Here is a 24,698-nt window from a genome sequence, read left to right as displayed (position 1 = left end):
CTGCTGGGTTCAATGCATGCTGCCAGGAGGTGCAGAAAAGACTAGTGAGCCCTACTTCGTCGGGCTTCAGTCTCACCCGGAGGTGCTCCCCAGGGCCAAACCTTTAGGACACCAGAAGCACTCACCAGTTTTATATAATAGGATCTGCCTGCCTCAATTCCGGAAGCCAGAGTCAGGAGGAGGTGGATAAAGCTTGCTGGAAGAGCGAAGGAGGCAGAGAAGACAACAGAGAGAGATGACAGAGTTACAATGTTGCTGTGTGCTGATTTGAATTGTGACCATGATTGTGGTGTGGGAAACTCATACAAGGAAAAGTTTCACATGAAGAAAAAACCGCTTGTTGAGTGCTGAATTTGTGTCCGAGCATTTGTGCCGGGTGTTTGGGGAGCCACCCCCTACAGGCCACAATTACATTATATATATGTAATTATTATATGCAAAGATATTACATAATAAACTGTGGCTGTGTGGACACACCGTGAAGATCCACCAATAAGTATTGGTGGACCAACTGGGTGACCCCATTTAATAAACAACAAAAAAACAAATGGTGCACTGTGTCACAACATAAAAAATGTCCATAAAACAGCCCAATCAAAAGAATTCCTGTCAGGAGTGAGTTTCTAGAGTATCATGCTCTGTCCATCATGAGATCTGTGTCACAAAACGAGAAGCCACCATCAGAGTTTGTCTGCTTTTTTGAGCACCGTCCACCAGAAGGGGCAGGGCCTGCTCTGTACACTGTAGATGGGCTAGGTTCCCTAACTGGGCATTTTTTTTAGCGTTGCATGTGAAAGAGCAGTGACTGTAAGTGACAGTGGTCACAGTGATACCTGGAGTGGTATTTCCCTTAGCAGAGCCTGGAAGATGATCCCCAGATAGATAGATAGATAGATAGATAGATAGATAGATAGATAGATAGATAGATAGATAGATAGATAGATAGATAGATAGATAGATAGATAGATAGATAGATAGATACTTTATTAATCCCAAGGGAAAATTCACATACTCCAGCAGCACCTTACTGATACAAAAAACAATATTAAAGATTGATAATAATGCAGGTAAAAAACAGACAATAACTTTATATAATGTTAACGTTTACCCCCCCACCGGGCGGAATTGAAGAGTTGCATAGTTTGGGGGAGGAACGATCTCCTCAGTCTGTCAGTGGAGCAGGACAGTGACAGCAGTCTGTCGCTGAAGCTGCTCTTCTGTCTGGAGATGACACTGTTTAGTGGATGCAGTGGATTTTCCATAATTGATAGGAGCATGTTGAGCGCCCTTCGCTCTGTTACAGATGTCAAACTGTCTAGCTCCATGCCAACAATAGAGCCTGCCTTCCTCAACAGTTTGTCCAGGCGTGAGGCGTCTTTCTTCATAATGCTGCCTCCCCAGCACACCACTGCGTAGAAGAGGGCGCTTGCCACAACTGTTTGACAGAACATCTGCAGCATCTTATTGCAGATGTTGAAGGATGCCAGCCTTCTAAGGAAGTATAACCGGCAGATGCACATGCTTGAGAAAGCATTTCAGAAAAAAATAAGAGCTAGTTTTAATTAGGAATTGATATATTCTTCTAAAATGATAACAATGAAAGATCTACACATGCGTAGCCACAATTATACACAATTATACTAGCTTATCAAGTTTGTGCTGTTATTTGAATGTAGTAAATTATCTGTTGATTTCAATACTAGTTTCTTATGCTCAGCGTTTTAAAAGTTCTGTTTTTTTTTTGCTTTAGCACAACTGGTTTTCTTGGAGTCAGCTTCAACTAGAATAATATATTGCTGTTTTTGTAAACTTGATATTGATATTCTTTCATCACCCTTTTGAGAATTGGCAGTGCCGAAATATTTCACTGCAAAAAAATTGACAGTATAATACTGTATCTTTGTTTTGTATTTTGGTTTGTTGTTGAACATTACATGAATAATGTGGCTCTCAATTAAAGTAAACAACATTGTTTTTTCAAGACATACTATATTTCATATCCTGGATGGTGATCCTATTGTGTGGAGTTTATATGTTCTCACTAAGTTCATATCATTTTCAAGGATGAAATCAAAAGAACTGACAATTACTAAAATCAAATTAAATTATTTTCCAAGCCTTGAATGGCACTTTCAATGCTTAAATATAGAAATTATACTTACCATAGAAGAGAATGTTTTAAAATATAAAAGGGAACACTGAATGTATTACTCATTTTAATCTTCAGTGATGCAAACAGATATTAGTGTATTGATAGCAGCTACTGCATGCACAGATAGAGTAAATACTGTATGTCTAGCAGGAATGTGTTGTTTTTTATAAACAGCTTATTGACAGACTATTGACATAGTGTACGGGATTTTACTAAGAATGACAGGTGGCGCAGTGGTAGTGCTGCTGTTTTGCAGTAAGGAGACTGTGGAAGATTGTGGGTTCGCTTCCCGGTTCCTCCCTGTGTGGATAGCGCTTTGAGTACTGAGAAAAGAGCTATATAAATGTAATGAATTATTATTATTTAATTTGATGCTACTGCAGAATATGCACCTAACAAGACTCTTACTGCCGAAACATTGTCATGCAGTTCTATAGATGGTGGTAACAGTAACACTTTGGTCTTGTTGCCAGTTATGCCATTGTAGTGATAAAAGTAAAGACCTTCCTGTGTCGTAATATAGGCTGGAAAAGTGAAATGGACTTTCCAAGGAAGAGGAGCACTTACAGAATGGTTAAATTAAAAAACAAAGCAGGCATGACTAGATAATGCTAAGAGTATGACCTAAGTTACACAGGCTTGATTGAGAGTGGAAGTGCAGTGTAACACAAAGGAGAATCAAAGAATTGTTGTTTAATTCCTACTTTGTCAGGTTTTTTTCATAATTTAAGCACTATGAATTGTCCACATTGAACTAAGAGGACAAGTCAGACATGACAGTATTCATGGCTACAACCAAGCAAGGAATCCAATCAGATCCAATAAGGAAAAACTCACAGGAGCAGACAATTGATGAAGATGCGGGGTGGATGATGGATGGGATAGCTAGCAATAAAAACAGAGACGGCTGCCAATTAAAAACAACAACAACAACATTTATTTATATAGCACATTTTCATACAAATGATGTAGCTCAAAGTGCTTTACAAGATGAAGAAAGAAAAAAGAATAAATATAAAAATTAGGCAATACTAATTAACAAAGTAAGGTCCAATGGCCAGGGAGGACAGAAAACACATAAACCTTTGCTTTCTATTCTTAACACATTCCACAAATATACCCAGGAAACACCAGGTACTTCGTCTAGACATTTGTAAAGTTAAAATGAATCACTTGTATAATTAATAAGCAAACTACTTTTAAGTAACCATGTTACACAGATAGGGCGGCGCAGTGGGTAGCGCTGCTGCCTTGCAGTTGGGAGATCTGGGGACTTGGTTTCGCTTCCCGGGTCCTCCCTGCTTGGAGTTTGCATGTTCTCCCTGTGTCTGCGTGGGTTTCCTCCGGGCGCTCCGGTTTCCTCCCACAGTCCAAAGACATGCTGGTTAGGTGGATTGGCGATTCTAAATTGGCCCTAGTGTGTGCTTGGTGTGTGGGTGTGTTTGTGTGTGTCCTGCGGTGGGTTGGCACCCTGCCCGGGATTGGTTCCTGCCTTGTGCCCTGTGTTGGCTGGGATTGGCTCCAGCAGACCCCCGTGACCCTGTGTTCGGATTCAGCAGGTTGGAAAATGGATGGATGGATGTTACACAGATGCCATTGGAAAACCTCTCCTTTTTTGCTGTCAATTACATCTACGGTTGGCCTCACATTTAATTTTTTTTCCCTCCTGGCTGGACCCAGATGCATTATCACATTTTTCTTTGGTTGTTCAACAAGTCATTGGTGATAAAATAGCAAAAGATGAATCTAAGAAACAAATAATAATACTTTTCTTTGTATAATGCATTTAATGCAGTTTAAACCACATTGCAAAAATTACAGAACAATCTAATTTTAAAGTGAATTTTAAAGAAAACAAAAATCAAACTTGTAACACATGCTATTTAAATAATAATCAAATAATAATAATACAAATCCATTGAAAAAAAGGGTACAAAATACTTAAAATAGCATACAGTCAGTTTTTTGCTTTAATCAATTTCTTAATTAGACAGCATTTATTTGCTGATAAAAGCAATATACTTTTTGAGGGTTTAATTTTAGTTAATTCACTTGTTGCAATTCAGAACCGTTAATTACTTATTTTAGTTTTAAATAGATGCATTTGGGTTTTACTTGTTTCCTATTTTGTTATCCAGCAGCTCTCTAGCTAACTTGGTCCCATTTACAGCAGTTTATATGCATCATGAAGTATCTTTGTTAATAAAATGTGTAGGTATACATAAGAGAAATAAAGAAGGGCTAAGAAGTACAAAGCTGTTCCAGTCCACAAAACATATGGACAATGCCCTCAGAAAAGTAAAATTTACAATATAAAGAAAATTTGTCTTGGCAGAATGAAAGCACTAAAGAACCATATAATTAAATACCAAGTTTCATTATCAGCAAGGACTGCCTTCTAATTAGGAAGCTTGTTGAAAGGAAACCTGTAGCCACTGTGGCCCTCCAAGACATATTGCAGTCACTAATTTATTATTTTACAGTAAATATAGCCATATGGCAAAAAAGGAGATTAAAACAGTGAGAAATGATTCCAGCATAAATCAACCACTAGGTTCTCTTCTCTTTAATATTTCCAGAATACAAAGGCATATTGACTTAGGCAAAATAACCGACTAGCCCTGTGGGCATTCTACAGTATAGTGCTTTATCTCTAGTGAAAACTGGAGGGCTGATATTGTGTAGAAATATTATCCTTGATGCTGATGACATGTTTCGTAGCACTGATGGGAAACTTTGACAATCACGAAGAGGCCCATTGCAGCACAGTGAGATACTGAGAAGGAAAAAGGAGAAAAAGAAGAGGTTAACATTTGATTATACAAATTGCCACAAATTTTATTATACCTGAATGACTATCACACAGCCACACAATTTGAATACCCAAAGCAGCTATGTAAAAAATGTCTAATTTGAATTAAGTTCAGATTGTATTAAAGGTAGAATTATGTAAACAAGCGATGATAATACTTTTAATAATGTGTAGGTGTCCCAAAGAGGACAGGAGTTCCTTACCCGGTGGGGATGCCCTAATGGAAAGATGCAGTAACTGGGGGCAATCAGTACATTGGATGTAGTTGGCTGGGAAAGGAATTCTCTTCCATCTTGGGTGGGACACCCATCCATCCTTTGGGGCGCCTACAAATGCTAAACTGAAAATGTGTGTTTTTAGAGCATTACATTACAAAATGTTCTTGCTGGCATATGCTACAGCACTCTGAGACTGTACTCAGTCAAGACAACTATACAAAAAATAAATTGACATAAATAGGCCATGTCTCTATTGATAATACATTCAAAAATTTTAGTGCGCAAAAACAGAAAGTAGATTCTGTAGACTTTCTCTGTGTCATTGGAAAGACCAGCACTTTAAGATTGGAATTAATGATTTGCAGTCACCATCCTGAAATATATGAATAGGCAAGATTATTAAGAGCCTTGTATAAAATTAAAAGTATATTTGTCAATCCAATCCAATAATTATTAATCCTACAAGATGCCAGAAGCCAGAAAAGTGAGGCTAAAACTGGTGTTTTCAGATTGTCATATTTTTTCAAGCTGTAGTTTATAGCTTTCTTTGCCAATCCTGTTAAAGAATAAGATTGGCAATTTTCAAATTATTTCTTTACAGTCATGGTATATATTAGTTTCCAAAATGAATCTAAAGTTAAGCATATTTTATAATTGTTAAAAAACACATAGCCCGGTCTTGCACATTATAAAGGAGCTAATGGGTACTGGAGTCCCAAAACGTACCAAATACGTCCACTTTGAAGTAACACAGGTTTCAATCTAACATAAAGTGCCTTCAGTGTTTTTGAGACAAGTAAACTGGAAATAATAAATGTAATTCTTGGTTTTATTTTCTTGAGGTAAGAATACTTTTTTTTGCTCGCAGCGTCTGTCATGGGTGGAATTATGACAATCCGAACAATGGCAAACTAAATTCTAATTATTATGCTGCTTTTTCTTCTGCAATTCTATTTCTTCAATGTTCTGCATATGTGCACTCAAATCATTTGATTATTTTTTTACTAAATGGTGCCTACTTCTCACCTGTTATATTCTGAGTTATTATACAAAGCCTATGCCGAATTGTAGCATGGTGAAAAGAGCACCTATGAGTTTGATTGTGTAAATACAAATATATCTTAACTGAACCGATTACACTCTGGTGTAGTTTTAATAACATGCATGTCACAAAACCACTCTGAAACAAAACTTCAATCTGATTAAACTTGGGTGAACTGACATTGCTAAAGCTGTCCAACTGTGTGTGTGTATGTGTGTTTGCCCTATGATGGACTGGGACCCTGTTCTGGAATTGTTCTTGTTTTACCCTTGATGCTTGCTATCCTCCAGCTGCCCCATAATCCTGCCCTGTAGACGTGAGTTAGGAAGATGGTAGGATGTATGCCTGTAATGTCTTTTCAGTTCTTGTCACTTGATTGCTTACAATGTGTGGGGGGCAGTATTCTCTTTCACTGAAGCATGCGCATTCAATATCAATCCAGCAGCATCAGGCAATATCTTTGTGAAATACAGAAATAAGCTTCCATATAGTGGAAGAATGTAAGTGTGTGACGTTTTCAGTTATTATTGACTAGATGTCTACAGAACAGTGACAGCCATTCACATCTGGGAATCAACATTCAATGTCAACAACAGCACTTAATGATAACTTTAAAGAAGAGAATCCATAACCTTGGCTCTGAAGGGTGGTATGGAGGAAAACAAGTTGGGCAAAGTAAAGCCCACAGCTGGTCCTTCTTTAAAATATCTGAATATCAAATTAACATATGAACAACCAAAGTGGGGCGGCATGGTGGCGCAGTGGTAGCGCTGCTGCCTCGCAGTAAGGAGACCTGGGTTCGCTTCCCAGGTCCTCCCTGCGTGGAGTTTGCATGTTCTCCCCGTGTCTGCGTGGGTTTCCTCTGGGTGCTCCAGTTTCCTCCCACAGTCCAAAGACATGCAGATTAGGTGCATTGGCGATCCTAAATTGTCCCTAGTGTGTGCTTGGTGTGTGGGTGTGTGTGTGCCTGTGCCCTGTGGTGGGCTGGTGCCCTGCCCGGGATTTGTTCCTGCCATGTGCCCTGTGCTGGCTGGGATTGGCTCCAGCAGACCCCTGTGACCCTGTGTTAGGCTATAGCGGGTTGAGAATGATGGACTGACTGACAACCAAAGTGCTGAAGTGCCTGAACAATGTTGCTATACAATAGAAACAAATTATTGTATACATACATGGAGAAGTCAGATTAAGGATAGCTGTCACACAGAGCATTGACCCTTTTATTAAATGCAAGCTCCTGAACCTATTGAATGAAATTCTTTGATGTTTGCACTATTCACATACAGTTAGCCAGTAAAAGTTCAAATGCTGCTTATCTATGCACCTCTTTAAACATTCTGTAAAGCTACTCATGTGCCAAATTTTAATACAGGTTGCAGTTCTTGAAGATGGGTACACTGTTCAGCAATATGTGTGTAATCTCAAGATGCAGATCAATTTGGCTTGAAAAATGGATATGTTCAGTACATTTTAAGGCTTTTCTTCCCAACGGGGGGCCCAGTACCCATTAGCTTCATTGTAAAATGCAGGATAGCTATTTTTAAAAATTTATAAAACAAGCTTCAATTTAGAATGCAATTTCATGTGGCAAACTAATATTACCGTGATTTTGAAGAAGTAACTAAAATTTTATCAAAATAATCAAGCTGTCTAAAGACAAAAGCATATCAGCTTTCACTGTCTTTGCAGTGAGTTTAAAAATCCAATGATTTGATGCAAATATGCTGACCTTATAACCTGATAAAGTGAGTAATGTAAAATAATTGGCAAAAAACTGAGTCAAATGGGCTGGCTTTAATATTTCTCTTAGTGCTGATCTCCTGAGACTTTCACACACAACATTCTCTAGAGTTTACTCATAATGCTGAATAAAATAAAACACATCCATTGGACAGAAGTTCTATCTTGTATATACTGTAAAAGTCTACGTGTGGAAGTGTGTTAGTCTGTCTGGCCCAGAAGAAAGAGGTTTAGTTGGGGTAAGGGCTCCACCTCCGAGGTTACACAAGCGAGGCCAGCATGTCAGCAAAACGAAACCTCCGAAGAAAGTCACTCATTTAGCCGCTAATACACAAGCGAGGCGAGCACATCGGCAAAACGGTATACCTTTTACTTTTCCTCCCGCCGCTAATACAGGAGTGAGGTGAGCACGTCGCCAAAACAAAACCTCCGAAGAAAGACAAAATCGCTTAGCCGCTAATGCACAAGCGATGTGAGCATGTCGGCAAAATGAAACCTCCTAGGAGAGAGATGTCTAGAGTATCCTTTCAATTACCTGACATCTCTACATTTCAATTTTTTTTTCTGACAATTTCAATAGTTTCTAGGACCCCAGGCTTTTTACAGCATGGGCTTACACAGCAAGTACTGTATATAATAAATGCCTTGTTGATGATTACAGAACAAAATGGCCAGACTGGTTCAAGCAGAAAGTTGTCTATGGCAACTCAGGTAACTACTCTGTATCACTGAAGTAAGCTGAAATGTATCTCAGAATGCACAACATGTCAAACTTTGCAGCAGATGGGCTACAACAGCAGAAAACCAGGCTGGGTTCCGCTTCTGTCAGCCAAGAACAGATAGCCGAGGATGCAGTGGGCACAAAATCACCAAAAATGGATAGCTGAAGACTGGAAAAATGTAGTCTGGTCTGATGAATCTCAATATCTGCTGAGGAGCACTGATGGTAGGGTCAGAATTTGGTTCCAAAAGCATAAATCCATGCACCCAACATGCTTTCTGTTAACAGTCCAGGCTACTGGCGGTAGTGGTGTAATTCTGTGGGGAGTGTTTTCTTGGCTCACTGTGGGTCCATTAATACCAATCAATCACTACTTGAGTATTGTTGTTGATCATGTTCTTCCCTTCATAGCAACAATTACCAAACATATAATTGCTATCTCCAGCATGATAATGAACCATGTCACAAAGCAAAAGTCATCTCAAACTGGTTTCATGAACATGACAATGAGTTCAGCATTCTTTAGTGGCCTTCCCAGTCACCAGATCTGAATCCAATAGAATACCTTTGGGATGTGGTAGAACAGCAGATTCACAGCATGAATGTGTGGCTGACAAATCCATAGAAACTGTGTGATGCAGTCATGTCAAAATGAACCAAGATCATAAAGGAACATTTCCAAAATCTTGTGGAATCCATGCCATGAAGAACTGAGGCTGTTCTGAGAGCAACAGGAGGCACCACCCAGTATCAGTATACTGTAGCCTTCTTATAATATTTTTTCAGTGAGTGTATACTTTTGCCTTTAACCTTTTACAATAAAATCACATTGGGATTATTAAATAGACAGGATGCTGTGTTTATCGATGCTGTATTGCAGAAATATATTTATTTACACACCACTAAGCAAGTACACAACAGAATACCTAACTAGCAAATTGTCTATTATGTAGTTTTACAAGAGAAACTTGCAAGATTGTGTGACCTTTGCCACATACTGCGAGAATTAATACTAAGAATTTATTAATTAATTTGATCATGCTGTAGATGTTCTTTGTTGCACATTTCAGTAGTTTTACAACATTTGATGCTTTTGAAATGTTTGGGATTTAGGTTGTGCCAGATGGCTGGGGACCCTACCCAGATGGGACGCCTGGATGGTCCACGAGAGGGACGATACCTACCCTGGGCCACGAGAGGGCAGCCGCCCGGGTCTGCTTAGGGGCCACTGGAACGGAGCTGAAAAGCTCATCTCAATGGGAGGACGTGGCCACTGCCAGGGGGCGCCCGGACGGTTATGGAACTCTGGATGGCAGCACTTCCGCCACACCAGGAAGTGGTGCTGGAAGAAATCCCAGGGGCACCCGGAGTGCTTCTGGGTGCTCTCCTGACACTTCCGCCACACCAGGAAGTGTTGTCAGACGGAGCACCTGGAGCTCATCCGGATCATTATAAAAGGGGCTGCCTCCCTCCAGTAGACGAGCCGGAGTTGGGAGGAAGAAGACGGAGCTTGTGAGGAGGGGAGTGGAGGTCAGAGAGAGAGAGAGAGAGAGAGAGAGAGAGAGAGAGAGAGAGAGAGAGAGAAGAGTGTTGGGATAAGGCATTGTGATGCTGTGAAGAAAATAAACGTGTGTGTTTTGGACATTCTGGTGTCTGTCTGTCTGTATCCGGGGGCTGGCTTTCCACAAGGTGTTGAAAATATCTGAAAATACTTATGGATTTAATACCTTCTATCTATGGAAAAAATACTGTTTGTACACTAGGTTCTTTTGGGCAATACACTCATCCCACATTTAGATATTCAAGAACTATATTTTTTCATTTCCTTTTGCTTTTTCAAAATATACATATATATTTTTTTCACTGTGTAGGAAGCCATTTGGCCACCTTCCAATTAAACTGCTTGACTATCATTGCCATCAATTTCTGAAGTTCCAGACAGGTCAAGAGATGTGTCAGTGAGTGAGTATTGGTTGAAAAGTTCATTGTGGTACTGACCTTCCAATATGATTTACTGCATCTTTCTTGTGCCAATCTGTGATATTCTTCTATGAGAGACACTGTTTGTTCAGATTTAAAATGATTTCCTTTCAGCATCTCTCAAGCCATTTTCCAGATTCCTTTTAGATTTGTCTAAATCATTGCTGCATTTTTCTGTGCTTTCCTAGAATGAGTCCATCAATGGTGGAGACAGATTACAGTGATTCTTCAAATAATTTGATTAGTTAGATTAGATATAGACTTTGTTTAAATTTATATTCCTTTAAATGCTTTATTTTTTCAGATGTACCATTGTCACTTTTGAAGTCCATGAACTATTGGGAACAATTTTGGAATGACATTTTTGTTAGTATTCAATTCTGGGATTAATTATAAAATTATTTATGTAAGTTTTCACATTACCGTTATGCCATTTTGCTTTTATTACGGGCTTTGTAATTAATTATTTGGTTATGTTGCAATAATGTAATTTGAATACACAATGGTGGGGGAACTTGAAAGAACACCTTTAGAAAAGGGCCAAACAGTCATATTGGACACATCACTATCTACAGTACATCCAGCCAGTGTACACAAACAATCAAGAAAGCAAATAGGATATTAGATTTTATATCAGGATGCATGACATATATAAAGACAGGTTATATTTAAGTTATATTATGCAGTAGTGAGGCTTCACCTGGTGTACTGTGTACAGTTTTGGTCTCCAAAGCAGAGAAGAGCAGCTAGGTTGATTCTGGGACTAAGGGGTATAAGCTAAGGAGAGACTGAAGGTGTTGAGCCTTTCTAGTTTAAGCAAATAGGGATTAAGATGGAAAATGATTGCAGCGTTTACAATTATGAATGGAATTAGTGCAGTGGATACCAGTTGTTACTTTAAAATAAATATTGCAACAAAAAACACAGGGGCACTGTTGGAAAGGGTAAATTTTGCACAAATGTTAGAAAGTTTTTCTTTATGCAAAAAAACATAGACACATGGAATGAAGTACGAAGTAGTGTTCTGGAGATTAGGACTTTAGGGATTTTCAAATGTTAATTTGATGTTATTTTGGACAATCAAGGTGAATAGGATGGACAAGCTTGTTGAGCTGAAAGGCCTATTCTCATCAGAATTTTAGAGATCAGCTGTCATGATGTCATTAATGCAACTAGATTTAAACTACCATTGGAGCTTTTTTAGGCTCCATGATTGTGAACATAACAGAGAAAATTTGTGTGTGATACAAGAGTATGTTTTTCAGTTGTGGATCTTTACTGTTCTGTTCAAGACTATGAGTCAGGTTAGTATTTTGATTCAATCAATAAATTCAATCTCCCAATTTAGACCTCTGTTTAAACACTTGTATTCGTCTCCTGGTCCCTCTAAATCCAGACTGCTGTTATTTAGCACTGGCAGTGCAATTAAACGACACAACAATGATTCTAGTGTACCCTTCAGTTTACACTTCAGTGCCTACATTAATTAATACTAATTATCATAGACTTACATTACTTTATCCAGCATTTGTGAATTTGCAGCTACACAGAAACCTCATGTATGGTACATGTAAACAGTAGGACTTTTGACATATTTTTGTATATATACAATATACTTCACTCTATACATGCTCGTCCTTCTGAGGGCTACTGTCATAGAATGCAGAGTTGAAAAGTTACTTTTGTGGAATTTGTAGCAAATTGCCAGGCTAGCCTCTAGCAGGTTCTGGGTATGCCCTAGATTATGAACTATGCTTGGTATGTATCACTTGTGAGAGACCTTGGTATCCTGTTCATGAAAGGGGTGACAAGGTGCATCCTAGAGTCACTTTAAATAGACTTAAAGCCAAGGAAGTGAGCACAATTTTAGAACATATATGGACTGAATTGTTTCCAGTAAACCTGGGTTCACTTCCTAGGTCCTCCTTGCGTGGAGTTTGCATGTTCTCCCCGTGTCTGCGTGGGTTTCTTCTGGGTGCTCCGGTTTCCTCCCACAGTCCAAAGACATGCAGGTTAGGTGCATTGACAATCCTAAATTGTCTCTAGTGTGTGTGCTTGGTGTGTGGGTGTGTGTGTGCCTTGTGGTGGGCTGGCGCCCTACCCAGGGATTTGTTCTTGCCTTGCGCCCTGTGTTGGTTGGGATTGGCTCCAGCAGACCCCCGTGACCCTGTGTTAGGATGTAGCGGGTTAAATGATGACTGACTGACTGACTGTTTCCAGTAATGGTCCTGAAACCACATATGACCTTTTGTAGAACCTTCCACAAGCTGCTGTGGGGAACATGGTCATAAGCCTTCTGTAAACCTAAAAACACATTTGGACAGAACTGACATACTCCCACAACCTTTCAAATAAACATTAGTTGTTCTATTCTGCACTGAGTATCCATTCCTGTACCCCAATGTAAGGTTGTGACGATGCGGGTTCGCTCCATGCTCCCCTTCAGACTTCTGGGAGCTCTGGAACCTGGCACCGTCGGTAATGTCACCGATGAGCTTGACAGTGAGGCACAACAAAGCAAGGGGATGGTGCAAAAGTGTAAAGTGCTTTTATTAAAACAACAAAACTCAAAACAGTGTTCAAATTAAATTGCAGTGCATCACAGTTCCTTAAATAAATAATCCATAAAAAGCTGTGAATTGTGGAGGTTAAAAAAAGCAATCAATCCTTTAAAAACGAGGTTAAAACAATGGCTGGAAGTAGTCTCTTTAAAAACAAAGCCAGGTATGTTTGTCTACTGGTGGCTACCCTGCTTCTCCCCTACAGGGGAGTCATCTTACTAGTAAAATGCAGCTCCCTCTTTACTGGTTCGGTAATCCCTTCAATTCCTGGCTACGTCAGGCTCCAACCGGACCGAGACTTGGGTTTCCTTTCCCAGAGGGCCAGGGCGCTCACACTGGGGCTCAACACGCCCAAAGCATCCTCAACTCTGCTTCCTTCACTGTGGCGATGAACCAACCTTCTCCCAGTCACTCCTGCTCCAAACAAGCGCTCAGCAGGAGCGACCACTACCATCGGTCCTCGGGTGCTGGCCAAACACCTCCCTCAGGGCTCTCTTATCAGCTGTATTAAACTTTTCAAGCCTGTTCTCGTTCTCGCTCTCGCTCTTCTGCACCGACTTTCCTCTACCTGCTTCCTTCTCCATTAACCTCCATTTCTTTCTTTCCTGTTCTCCCCCTCTAGCCGCCTCGCGCTTCTATTTATTACGGGGACGTGGATCAGATGTGGCAATTAGCAGATCCCGGCACCAATTACGGATGCAGACGACTCCTCACCTGTGCACTTAAGTGAGGACCGTCCACATCACGCATCACCAGGGATCTGCACACATACCACACCCCCTCTCTAAGCCGCGAGTACGGCAATTACTTATTTAAAAAGTGGCCTTTTTGACGTGAGCTGTGGACCCGCTACACCACACAGGTTTTCTTCAGAGGAAAAGCAGCATGCTCCTCCAATAAATGGAATACACATTTTCCTATTTAAAAATGGGAATCATCACAACAGTCTTCTAATATCAATGCACTTTCTCTGATTTTCACAAAACATGGAAGAGATACGCATCCACTGTAAAACACAACATCCATTCCTGCTGCCTTACACTAAAGAATTCTTTTAACCACTTCTATGACCTCAGGCACAAACATAAACTTAAACCAAACCGACGATTGTGATACTGCATCCACAATCAAAATGGGTTTAGGAATTCCTTAAATTCCTGCTTTTACCTTTTTACTGTATTGCAAGTTAAGGTCACCATTGTTGAGGACACCCTCGGCAATCACCCAATCACCTCCTTGCACTGTGGAATGGTTTACTACAAACTCTTTAGGAATGACCTAAACTCACAGTCACCGATCATCTTTTAACCACAGCTTCTTGTATGTGTATGCAGTACTGAAGTGTCAAACATGATCCATTCAGACTCCACATCTCTAACTGTGAGGGAATTTATCTTGTATGTATTTTCTATACTTGTAGACTGTATACAGCTATTATAGAACAAAATATATCTTTAAGCATAACCTAAAAGACAGTGTAGGTTGTATCACATGATAAGCTGTTTACTTTAAGTTTCTGACTTTCCTAATAACTTTACACAGTCTAAAAGATGATTTACTTCTTTTTTGCAGTAGTTTCTTATCAATGTCTATGTAAGATTACAAATGTCTATGTCTAGTTAGAGTGGCTCTAGGGTTTACTTGTATCTCTGCAACAGATCTATTGAATAAGTAAATAAATATACAGTATATATTCATTAACCCCCTTGCAGAGTGACTTTGGAACATTCACTTAAAATAAATCCATGCCTGACCTCCACTGAGATGCATAACAAATTCTTTCTGGAGTGAGAAGGTAGCTCATCCCAAACAGAGATATCCATTGCACATTCCAGACACAAAGATACTAACCATATTGTGTCATCCCAGTTTGTTGAGCAGTCATTTTGTCTGTTTGAGCTTTCTCATCACCAATTATATTCGGTTGATAGCTAACTACCTGTCTTTATCCAAGAGTCAGGAAAATATGGGTTTCGGATCAAATATTAATACAAGAAATTTGATCATTGACCTCATCCAAAATACTTTGATATGGACAGTATATGACTAGTGTAAACATTCAATAACAATATACCATCCAGATTAAAATCAGGCAAACTGTTCTCACAAATCACAACTCTGCATGTATGTCCTCCTCCATTGTGTTAGCATGGACATTTCCTACAAGAAGTAAAGAGCCATTAGGTACTGCACCTTTTAAGTAGTGAATTCATCTTTCTCTAAGACATATTGCCATTCATACTGTTAAGTCCATAACTATTTGGACAGTAACACAATTGTCATAATTTTGACTCTGTATGCGACCACGATGGATTTCAAATAAAGCAATCATTACGTGCAGACTTTCACCTTTAATTTAAGGGGTTTACAAAAAATAACATGTAAGCTGTTTAGAAAAAAACAATTTTATACATGGTCCCCGTATTTTCAGGGGCTCAAAAGTATTTGGACAAACTAAAATAATTATAAATAAAATGATCTTTTTCAATATTTGGTTGAAACTCCTTTACAGTCAATGGCTGTCTGAAGTCTGGAACCCATGGCCATCTCCAAGTGCTGGGTTACCATCCTAATGATGCTAGGGTGATGCACATTCACTCATGCCAATCTAATTTATAGTTGCTCAATAAGCTTGCATGCACATTTTTGGGATGTGGGAGGAAAAACACAATACCCAAAAGAAACATATGCAGAGGTGCAAAGAATGTTCAAAGTCCACATTAACAGCAATGTCCTAGTATTTAGACTGAGTCTGCAGGAGATATTATGCAATAGTTCTAGCCACTACACTGTCAACGTTTGTAACATTCCTGACAACATAAGTACAGTATGTTTGTATTGTAAAAAGGAAGCAGCACTTTAGGCATTTATATCTATTTAGAATGTTACTATAGAGTTCAAAATATCACAGAAGTCATATTTACTTACCAATAAAACACACACATAGAATGAAAACAAAGTAGAACATGGTGTTTCAACATAAATGCACAAATAAACAAAGGTTGTTGCCCTTCAGAGCCTGCCTCTCAGGCTGTCAACTGTCTGCTGAGATAGCTTCTACACATTTCTATCATATGATGCCTAGCTCACCGCCTAACATTAGACCTGGTGTCCCACCAGAATACCAGAATGGGTGCAACCGGTTCTCATCTATACCAGGTGGTATATGTCTCAGCTGCCATCTGCCAATGCAGAGACATTATGCAGGATTTTTAGATGTGCCTCACGCTCTCAGTTACAGGGTCAGACACCTATAGTGTGTGCTGGGTTTTGTTTGGACTCTGGCATGCTGGTTTAAAGTTACTGATTTTCTGTCAGAATGCTTTGATCTCTATGTTTTAACGTGGCAAGAATTCTATTTTTGCACTGAGTGACCTTTCATTTCTAAACTCTTTCTACCTATACACTCTAATGTTAAGAGGGACTGTCCATTTACGAACATTCTGCTATTAATACTCAACCCAGCACTGTTGTATGATTAATTGCACTAAGTTTGTATGATATAATTTGGGGCAAAGGTCCTACAAAAAAAAAAAATCCACTGAGCCTTTCTGATCCAACCACAGAGTTATAAGGAGCAAGTTCTTATGAGAAGCAACACAGCAACCAGCCTTGGAAGGACATCAGTCCTCTGCAGGCTAGAATCCTGCACATGCCCACACTCACTCACAGTGGGCAACTATCACAACTGCAAATTAACCAAACACACATATCATTGAGATAAGGGACAGTGACTAGACAGGGCCAGGACCTGGAAACTGTGACAGCAGAGTCAGCTGCACAACTCAAATACAAATCATGGATGACAAAATGTCATTAAGACTGTCTCTTTAAATAAACTGAAAAATGTAGGAAGATGTGCTAGATTCTGATATCCCAAATTGATGGAATACACAGTTCTAAGTAAACCTGTTTTATTCATTTTGCCTTCTTGTTAAAAATACATATAGTTCTGAATAGTATATATATGAATATATATATACTGCGGTATATGATATCATCTCAACCCTTAGGGTATTTGAAAGAAGCAATACTTTAACATTAATATGTTGTTTTCTGGGTCATTTTAAATTTCAGCTTCACTAAATTACAAATGATATACAATTACAAACACCGCTCTCCTGTTAGATAACAGTTTGGCAAGTTCATAAAACCTTGTGTCCCTCAAATGATACGGCATCGTTGAACATTGTTATTTTATACATAGAGTATATATATATATATATAGGATATACATAAAATAGAATAATGTGACACCCTGCCACCTTATTGGGATACAAAATTACCATGTTTGGCAGCAGACACAAATTAATCCTGAAATGCATTATTAATATACAGCATAGATTTAAGCTTCTTATTACTGTTGCTACTATTCTTTTACATGTCTCATTAGGGAGAGGTGACCTTGAGCTTGATTAAGTCTGTAAGGTACCAAGTTGTGTTTCCAAAGCACAGATTTAATTATTAAAGTTGAGTAAAATTATGCTTCATGTTATTTAATCACTTATATTCAAAAATCATATACTAGTACAAATGACTGAATGAATGAGTACCTGTAAATAAATAAAGAAATGTATTGGACTGACATTCTATCTAGGGCTCTTTCCTGCCCTGCTCTCAATTCTGCCAGGTTAGGCTTTGTTTCCCAAGTAACCTTATTTAGAATAAGAGTGTTGGAGAACTTTTAATTCTAATATAAATATATACGTACATAAAAAAAGACATGAACTGACAGATAGATAGATAGATAGATAGATAGATAGATAGATAGATAGATAGATAGATAGATAGATAGATAGATAGATAGATAGAAATAATTTGGCCTAAACACACACCAGAATGACTAAAAAGGAAATATATTTGAAACGAATGCAAAATGCATTAAACAGATTCATTAATGAGATGTATAATAAGATGAGAAGTTATTGTCATATGCATCAATAAACACGCTGTACAATGAAAATCTTACTCTCTATTCTTTTCCTGTCACCAGTATACACATATTAAACATAATACAATACAATTGATGTGCTAATAGTCAATAACCAATAGCCAATAGATAAGAGAAACAAATTTCCACAATAAATACAGCAATGCAATGTTAGCATATTATTTAAACATATAAATCAGTTGGCAATATTGAAACATATAATCCAACAAAAATTGTAATGATAATTCAAAAGGTGAAGAGAAAAAGTTAAATTACTAGCTGGAGTTATGTGCCAATAAAGTCAGATATTGTGAGGAGAAGAGGAAATGGATGGAAATCACTCACAGGTCTAATTGCCTGATTTTAAGAACTGCTCTGTAGTCTTGTAGTCCTTGATTTTACACTCCTGTAGTGTCTGTAGTGTCCAACAAGTATTTCTAATTATCTGTGTATAAGGATTCCTTAAGGAACAATTCTTAACTGGACTATAACATCTACTTTATAAAAAAATGATAAATATATTGTGGAGCCATACCTGACTATTCATTTTATTTGGTTATTACATTGTGTATTAATTTAAACATATTTTAAAAATCACGTTTGATATTCTGCACTCATTTATTATTTATCGTTGGTTTTTTATTGTCTTTTTACTGGGAAATATTAAAATTAAAGTTATATTATTATGGAAATGTCTAGTATATAACTGTGCCAAATTATTCATTTTAAAACTATCAAAATAAAATTTAAAATAGTAAAAATATTGATAATGTATAAAATAAACATTTTACACATAACAACAATAAAGAGTATATGGATTAAGGTCTGTAGCTTAAGTAATAATTCTCATTTGATTTACTACTCTTTCCTCAATATAAACAACCAAAACGTATATAGAAATCACAAAAATGCTAAACATTAACTCTTAAATTTTAAATCAACAGATTTCTAATAAGAGCTCTTCTACTATAGGCGTCAGCAGGCTAGAACCCATATTGTTTACATTATTATATAAATCACTTGAGGCAGAAATAAATGCAAATCTTTTTCCAAATTTAAATTATCCAAGAATAAGAGCGAGCACATATCAGTATGTGAAGTGTGCAGTCAATGAAACTCAAAATGAAATGAGGCTACACTAGCCACTGAACATGAACTTGTATGAATGTGATACTCTTGTCTAGTTTGTTCAGTAACATAGTGCCCCCTGGTGATGAAACTTAATGTATTGAGAAGAGTTGTGCCTAAAGGTACCACTTTTGAAAAGACGAAAAAAAAAGAAATCAATAATTCTCTTATTACTACATATGGCCTTTCCAGACTATGATATATTAAGTTATCGGTTAAAGGTCATGTAAGCAGAAGGCTATATATCTCTTTTGCGTTAAACAGACATGTCGGTGTATCTGTGAAGAAAAAAAGGGTGGGTTGGTTATTGTATAAATTGTATATATTGTTTAAATATAAATAAACAAAACATAGTAAAAGACAGAAATGTCATTTTTTCATGTATTTAACTAAAAGATGATTTTTAGATTATGACAATTTTATAATGTTTTTAATAATATAATTGAGTGTGCATTTATTTGTCTTCATAGAAAACAATACTGCAGAGGCAAATTAGTTATTGCAATGAACATTATACATTTTATATTTAGCATTAAACTATGTTTCCATAATGAAAATATTTGGTGATAATTCTGTTTTTGTATTAGGTAGAGAATTTAAGTTAGAAACAAGGTGCTAATAATTTTGTTCTGTAATTGTGGTGTGTATGCATTCCTTATATTAGATAGATAGATAGATAGATAGATAGATAGATAGATAGATAGATAGATAGATAGATAGATAGATAGATAGATAGATTTTTACAATATTTGAATGTATCATACTGGATGTAAAACTGACTTTAATGTTCTTGATTACATTGTTTCCCTAGAGCTGTCCATGGTGCTGAATTGCTCCTCCTCTTAGTTTCAGGCTTCCTATTTACTTTACTGTATAATAATTTGCCAACAGTTTTGCCACTACAAAGTACATTAACGGTAATTAAATGAAAGCAATATTATGGACGCCTTGCACCCTGTGTTGATAGGGATAGGCTCCAGCAGACTCCCGTGACCTTGTGTTAGGATACAGAGGGTTAGAAGATGACTGACTGACTGACTGACTGAATATTATGGACCTTATTGAGACTCGAAAATAGCTCAATTTCTACAATTAAATTTGGATATTCTCTCTTGATAATATATGGATTTATTGTAATAATAACTAGGGGTTGTGTCAGTATCCTGGAAAAATGTATCTGTTTTTGTGCTTCTACAAAAAATATTGTTTAACAGAAGCAAAATAATAATTATAATAATAATTCTTTGCATTTATATAGCACTTTTCTCACTACTAAAAAGAGCTTAGCAATTGCAGGTTAAGGGCCTTGCTCAAGGGCCCAACAGAGCAGAGTCCCTTTTGGCAATTTACAGGATTCAAACCGGCAACCTTCCGATTGCCAATGCAGATCCCTAGCCTCAGAGCCACCACTCCGCCTCAAAATACCAACTGACTGTGCCACTCCCCACCAACTTCTTGCTAAAAATCGAATGCTACTCAAAGTTGAAACCCATCTTACATTCCTTAGAAGAATACATGGCTTTATTCTGCCACTGCTGTAGCACAAGAGGTGCCAAGTCATGGCAGTATTACAATAGATAGATAGATAGATAGATAGATAGATAGATAGATAGATAGATAGATAGATAGATAGATAGATAGATAGATAGATAGATAGATAGATAACTTTATTAATGAACCCATATATCCTGAAAAAGCGTTAACTTTCTCTTTAAATCTATTAAACTTCATAATTACAATTCATACAAAGATAACAATGAAAGTTGAGTTATAATCAGTTATGTAGCACCCTTTTTGTGCAACTAGAAGAGTAAGTTAGTTTATAACTCAGTGAAAACAGGAGAAACAGGGATTCTTGGAAATACAAAATACATTACTTATATTTTACTGAGTTATGCTGTTATGCTGTATACAGCATTTGTTATTGATTATGGTCTCTGTAAAGGTGTAAAATTCAATAAAACTGATAAACATTTATAATTATGAATTATCACTATATTACATCCTGCTACAATATGTACATTTAAAGACATGTTTGGCTTTCTTCTCTATTTAACTACACACAAATATAGTGGCACATTTGAATAAATAAAAATAATTCTTAAACTATTTTTAGTGGCTATTTTAAATGCATTACTATATTTCTTAATTACTATTTTCTTAATAAAATATGAGTATATTAGTAGCTGTGATGTTTATAATTCAGTTAAAATGTATTAACTTAATATACAGCATTATGAAACAAAGGATGATTCACAATCTACCATATTTGCATTACTATTAATTATACTTTTTTCTGTAATAGAAAATATGTAAATGATATAAAAACATTTTCTTTCCATTGAATGCTCTCTCTCTCTCCCTCTCTGTCTACCTGCCACATCCATTGAGACTTCACTGTATTTCCTAAAACTCAACATAAATGTAACAGTTTTGGGAAATGTAAACAGGTACAACAAAATGCACATTACTGGTGTCCAAGAGAACATACTGAATGCTAAGTACTCCCATTAATTATGTCACTCCATTTTCTTTTGCCACAATTTGTCTCTCACATAGCTGCCTTCTCCTTTAAACAAACTCTCTTTTCAGCTTGGCCAAGGAAAATAGGAATTCTGTACAGAGGATTTTTAATACTTTCAGTAGACTGCCTCAAGTCTCAAAGAAACATGTTGCTCTTTTTCTAGTAGCACAACCAATTACTAACGATTTAATAGAAATATTATCTATTAAAGACATAAAGATATTGCACATTCTTAAACTGAAGATTCATTCTCTGTTCTGTTACTGCAGCTTGTTGTTGTGCTCATGTAAAATGAGAAGCTGGCAGTCTGAACTAACATGAACTTACATTATATATGTCCATTATTATATATAATGTAATATCATATAATATACCGTAAAGATGTGTATATTGTATCTATACACTAGAGATATGTGAAGTGTAGACATGTTACGTGCACATTTATAAACTGATCAGTCAGTAACCACGTCACCTTTTCTTAAATGAAAGAGCACCGACTTACAGTATTTCTTGAAATACTAATAATACATTAAATGTTCTTTATAAAAATACATAATAGCTTCAACAATAAAAAGGGTGTGATGCTTAGTAAATAGTAACTAAAACATTTAATACAATATGCCAGATCCTATTGCACATAAATTTCGACACACGTTTTCTGAATTGAATCAGCAATAAACTTAAAGCACAAAGCAAATCTTCAGACTTCACTCATGTTTTTAGTATTTAATGTCAACAAAAAACTATTTGAAATAGGTTTGGAAATGTATAAGAGCGTATAAGAAATTCTAAAACCATATGAAACACCAACAATTCTTCAAAAAGAACTAATACTTACACTACAGTTTTGACGTTCTTTACTGATAACTTACATCAAAACATGATCCCAGAATAAGCACGATCTGTTATTACATAAACTCCTTAACCACTTTTATGGAACTTGCGTTGATTAAAAGATACAGAAAATAACGACCTCTAGCGTCTAGATAAATTATCATTTTTATGCGCTGTGTAAAATCATCATCTTACCCGCTTAATTACTCCAGTGTATTTCCCAGCAACGTGGTAGGAACCAGCCCACAAACACTGCAATAATTAAAGCCTTTGGACTGCGAGTCTAACTGGTGCCACCCAATCGATCCTTTGGCACAATACTGTGAGGTGGCAATGCTGCCTACTGCGCTGCCTACTGCGCCACCGTGCCGTGCTATATATAAATGTTTAAACTGCAGGCACCGCCAGAAGATCTAAAGGAATAGCTAACGATATTGCTATAGTCTATCAATATTTCAAACCCGTTCAAATCTTAAACGCTCGTTACGGTATATTCTGACAGCAAAAACCCGCCAACAACGACAGCAATATTGTGTTTTTAAAGTCAAAGTGACCCAAGACCCCGATTAAATTAATTATTCATTAATAGTCTTGGCAAAAACTTTTCAGCAAAGGAGCGTTGGCAACAAGCTAAAGATGATATTCAATAGCATTTCAGGAAATCGAATCCAGGTAAGAAATTCAATTACTTAATGTCATATCTCCGGTTTCAGTCTAATGTATGCTTTGGACTATCCGAAATAAAAACGAAATTACTAAGTAATCTTTCTTGCAACGAGTGATTGATTAAAATTTATAATTTCATACAATATTCCACATCTAAATGTAAGCGTTAGGTTGTTTAAAATCAATACAGGGATGATAAGGTACAAGTTTATGAAACGGAAAGCAAATGGCTATTTTAACATTGATCAAATCAACATTGTCGTTTTTGTTATTATTAATACAATGAATAATACGTGTGGCGATTTAACTGCATTAAATACTATTTTTAAACACAGTTCAAATACTAAAAACACATCATAATTATTAGTCTAGTGTTAATGCATTCAGAGTGACGCTGGTCCATAATCAATGGATATTATTTTAAAAATATGCGTAGATTAGTATGCCGTTTTACTAAACGATACTAAAGCAACATGTCCCTCTTACTCCCGTAGGTAAACAATAAGAAATTACCTGGAGACAAAGCGGGCACGGCTGATGTCCCAGCGCTGCTGACACTATGAACGCCAGCAGTAATCGCTCCCCGAGCGGAGATTTTCTCAGGGGCTGCAGTTTACAGCTCATTGCTTAGGACACCTGCACCGCGAAGCCGGAAGGAACGAAATAAATACAATGAGCATTACGTTAATGTCAAGTCCGAGTCTAGATCCTTTCTTGCGCCCGTAGTTGTTTTGACAAATTGGTTAACGAATAGTGGCAAAAATGGTTAGGATTTATATACGGACGGATGGATTATTAGGTGATAAAAACAGATATAGACTGATTGGTCCACCAATAATTGTACACAAACAAACATGCATGTTAAATACTGCACAAGAATACAGAATACTGGATTTTCTGTACTTTGTTATGCTCATACCTTGACTATTTAAACAATATTCCTTTCAAGAATAGGAACATTCATCATCGGTCAATGTACGCGACCACCCATTAACTACAATAGCCGTGTACCCGTTTCTATTTGATAGTAGGTACAATTTTTTTAATTCGATTTTCTTTCTTTTTTGATAGCCACGTTTCCTTGCTCTTTCAGTCTCTTCGTTCTGTAGCTGTTAAGGCAAAGAGAGACATAAAGCGACACGAGCACAGCTGATCAGTATTGTGGCACATATCGTAGTGATGTGGGCGCAGAGAGTCCTCGACTCGCCCCAACTCTACCTCCACCGTGCCAGTTTCTAAGAGAAGATCAGGCGAGCAGTGATAAGTCCCCTAGGATGCTCCTGTCTCCCTACCTTTGACAGCTCCCTGTTTCTCAATAGCACTTAAGGTGGAATCCCACGGGGAGAGCGTTTTCCCTTTCTCAATACCACAATTTGCCTCTGTCTTTCTTACA

General features: G+C 37.3%; 1 protein-coding gene and 1 long non-coding RNA gene across 3 annotated transcripts in view; one reads left to right on the top strand and one right to left on the bottom strand.

Annotated features, from left to right (window-relative positions):
• Positions 1–24,698, top strand: part of kcnn2 (potassium calcium-activated channel subfamily N member 2) — a 387,629-nt gene that overhangs the window by 74,938 nt on the left and 287,993 nt on the right. The window contains exon 1 of one of the 2 annotated variants that reach the window (XM_028805278.2): positions 22,837–23,311. The exons of the other annotated variant lie outside the window; for it this stretch is intronic. The gene's annotated coding sequence lies outside the window, so the exon portion shown is untranslated. Of the gene's footprint in view, positions 1–22,836; positions 23,312–24,698 lie in introns of those variants that run through there. 2 annotated transcript variants of the gene reach the window in all.
• LOC127528756 (uncharacterized) lies at positions 4,092–24,693 on the bottom strand. The gene is made up of 3 exons (XR_007935368.1): positions 24,598–24,693; positions 23,819–23,941; positions 4,092–4,928 (listed from the first exon to the last, which is right to left on the bottom strand). It is a non-coding gene; the product is annotated as an uncharacterized LOC127528756 (long non-coding RNA).

This window comes from Erpetoichthys calabaricus, chromosome 7 (assembly GCF_900747795.2).
Source record: "Erpetoichthys calabaricus chromosome 7, fErpCal1.3, whole genome shotgun sequence".
Classification (NCBI taxonomy): domain Eukaryota; kingdom Metazoa; phylum Chordata; class Cladistia; order Polypteriformes; family Polypteridae; genus Erpetoichthys; species Erpetoichthys calabaricus.
Note: the sequence above shows the minus strand (reverse complement) of the source record. Positions and strands in the feature narration are given on the sequence as shown.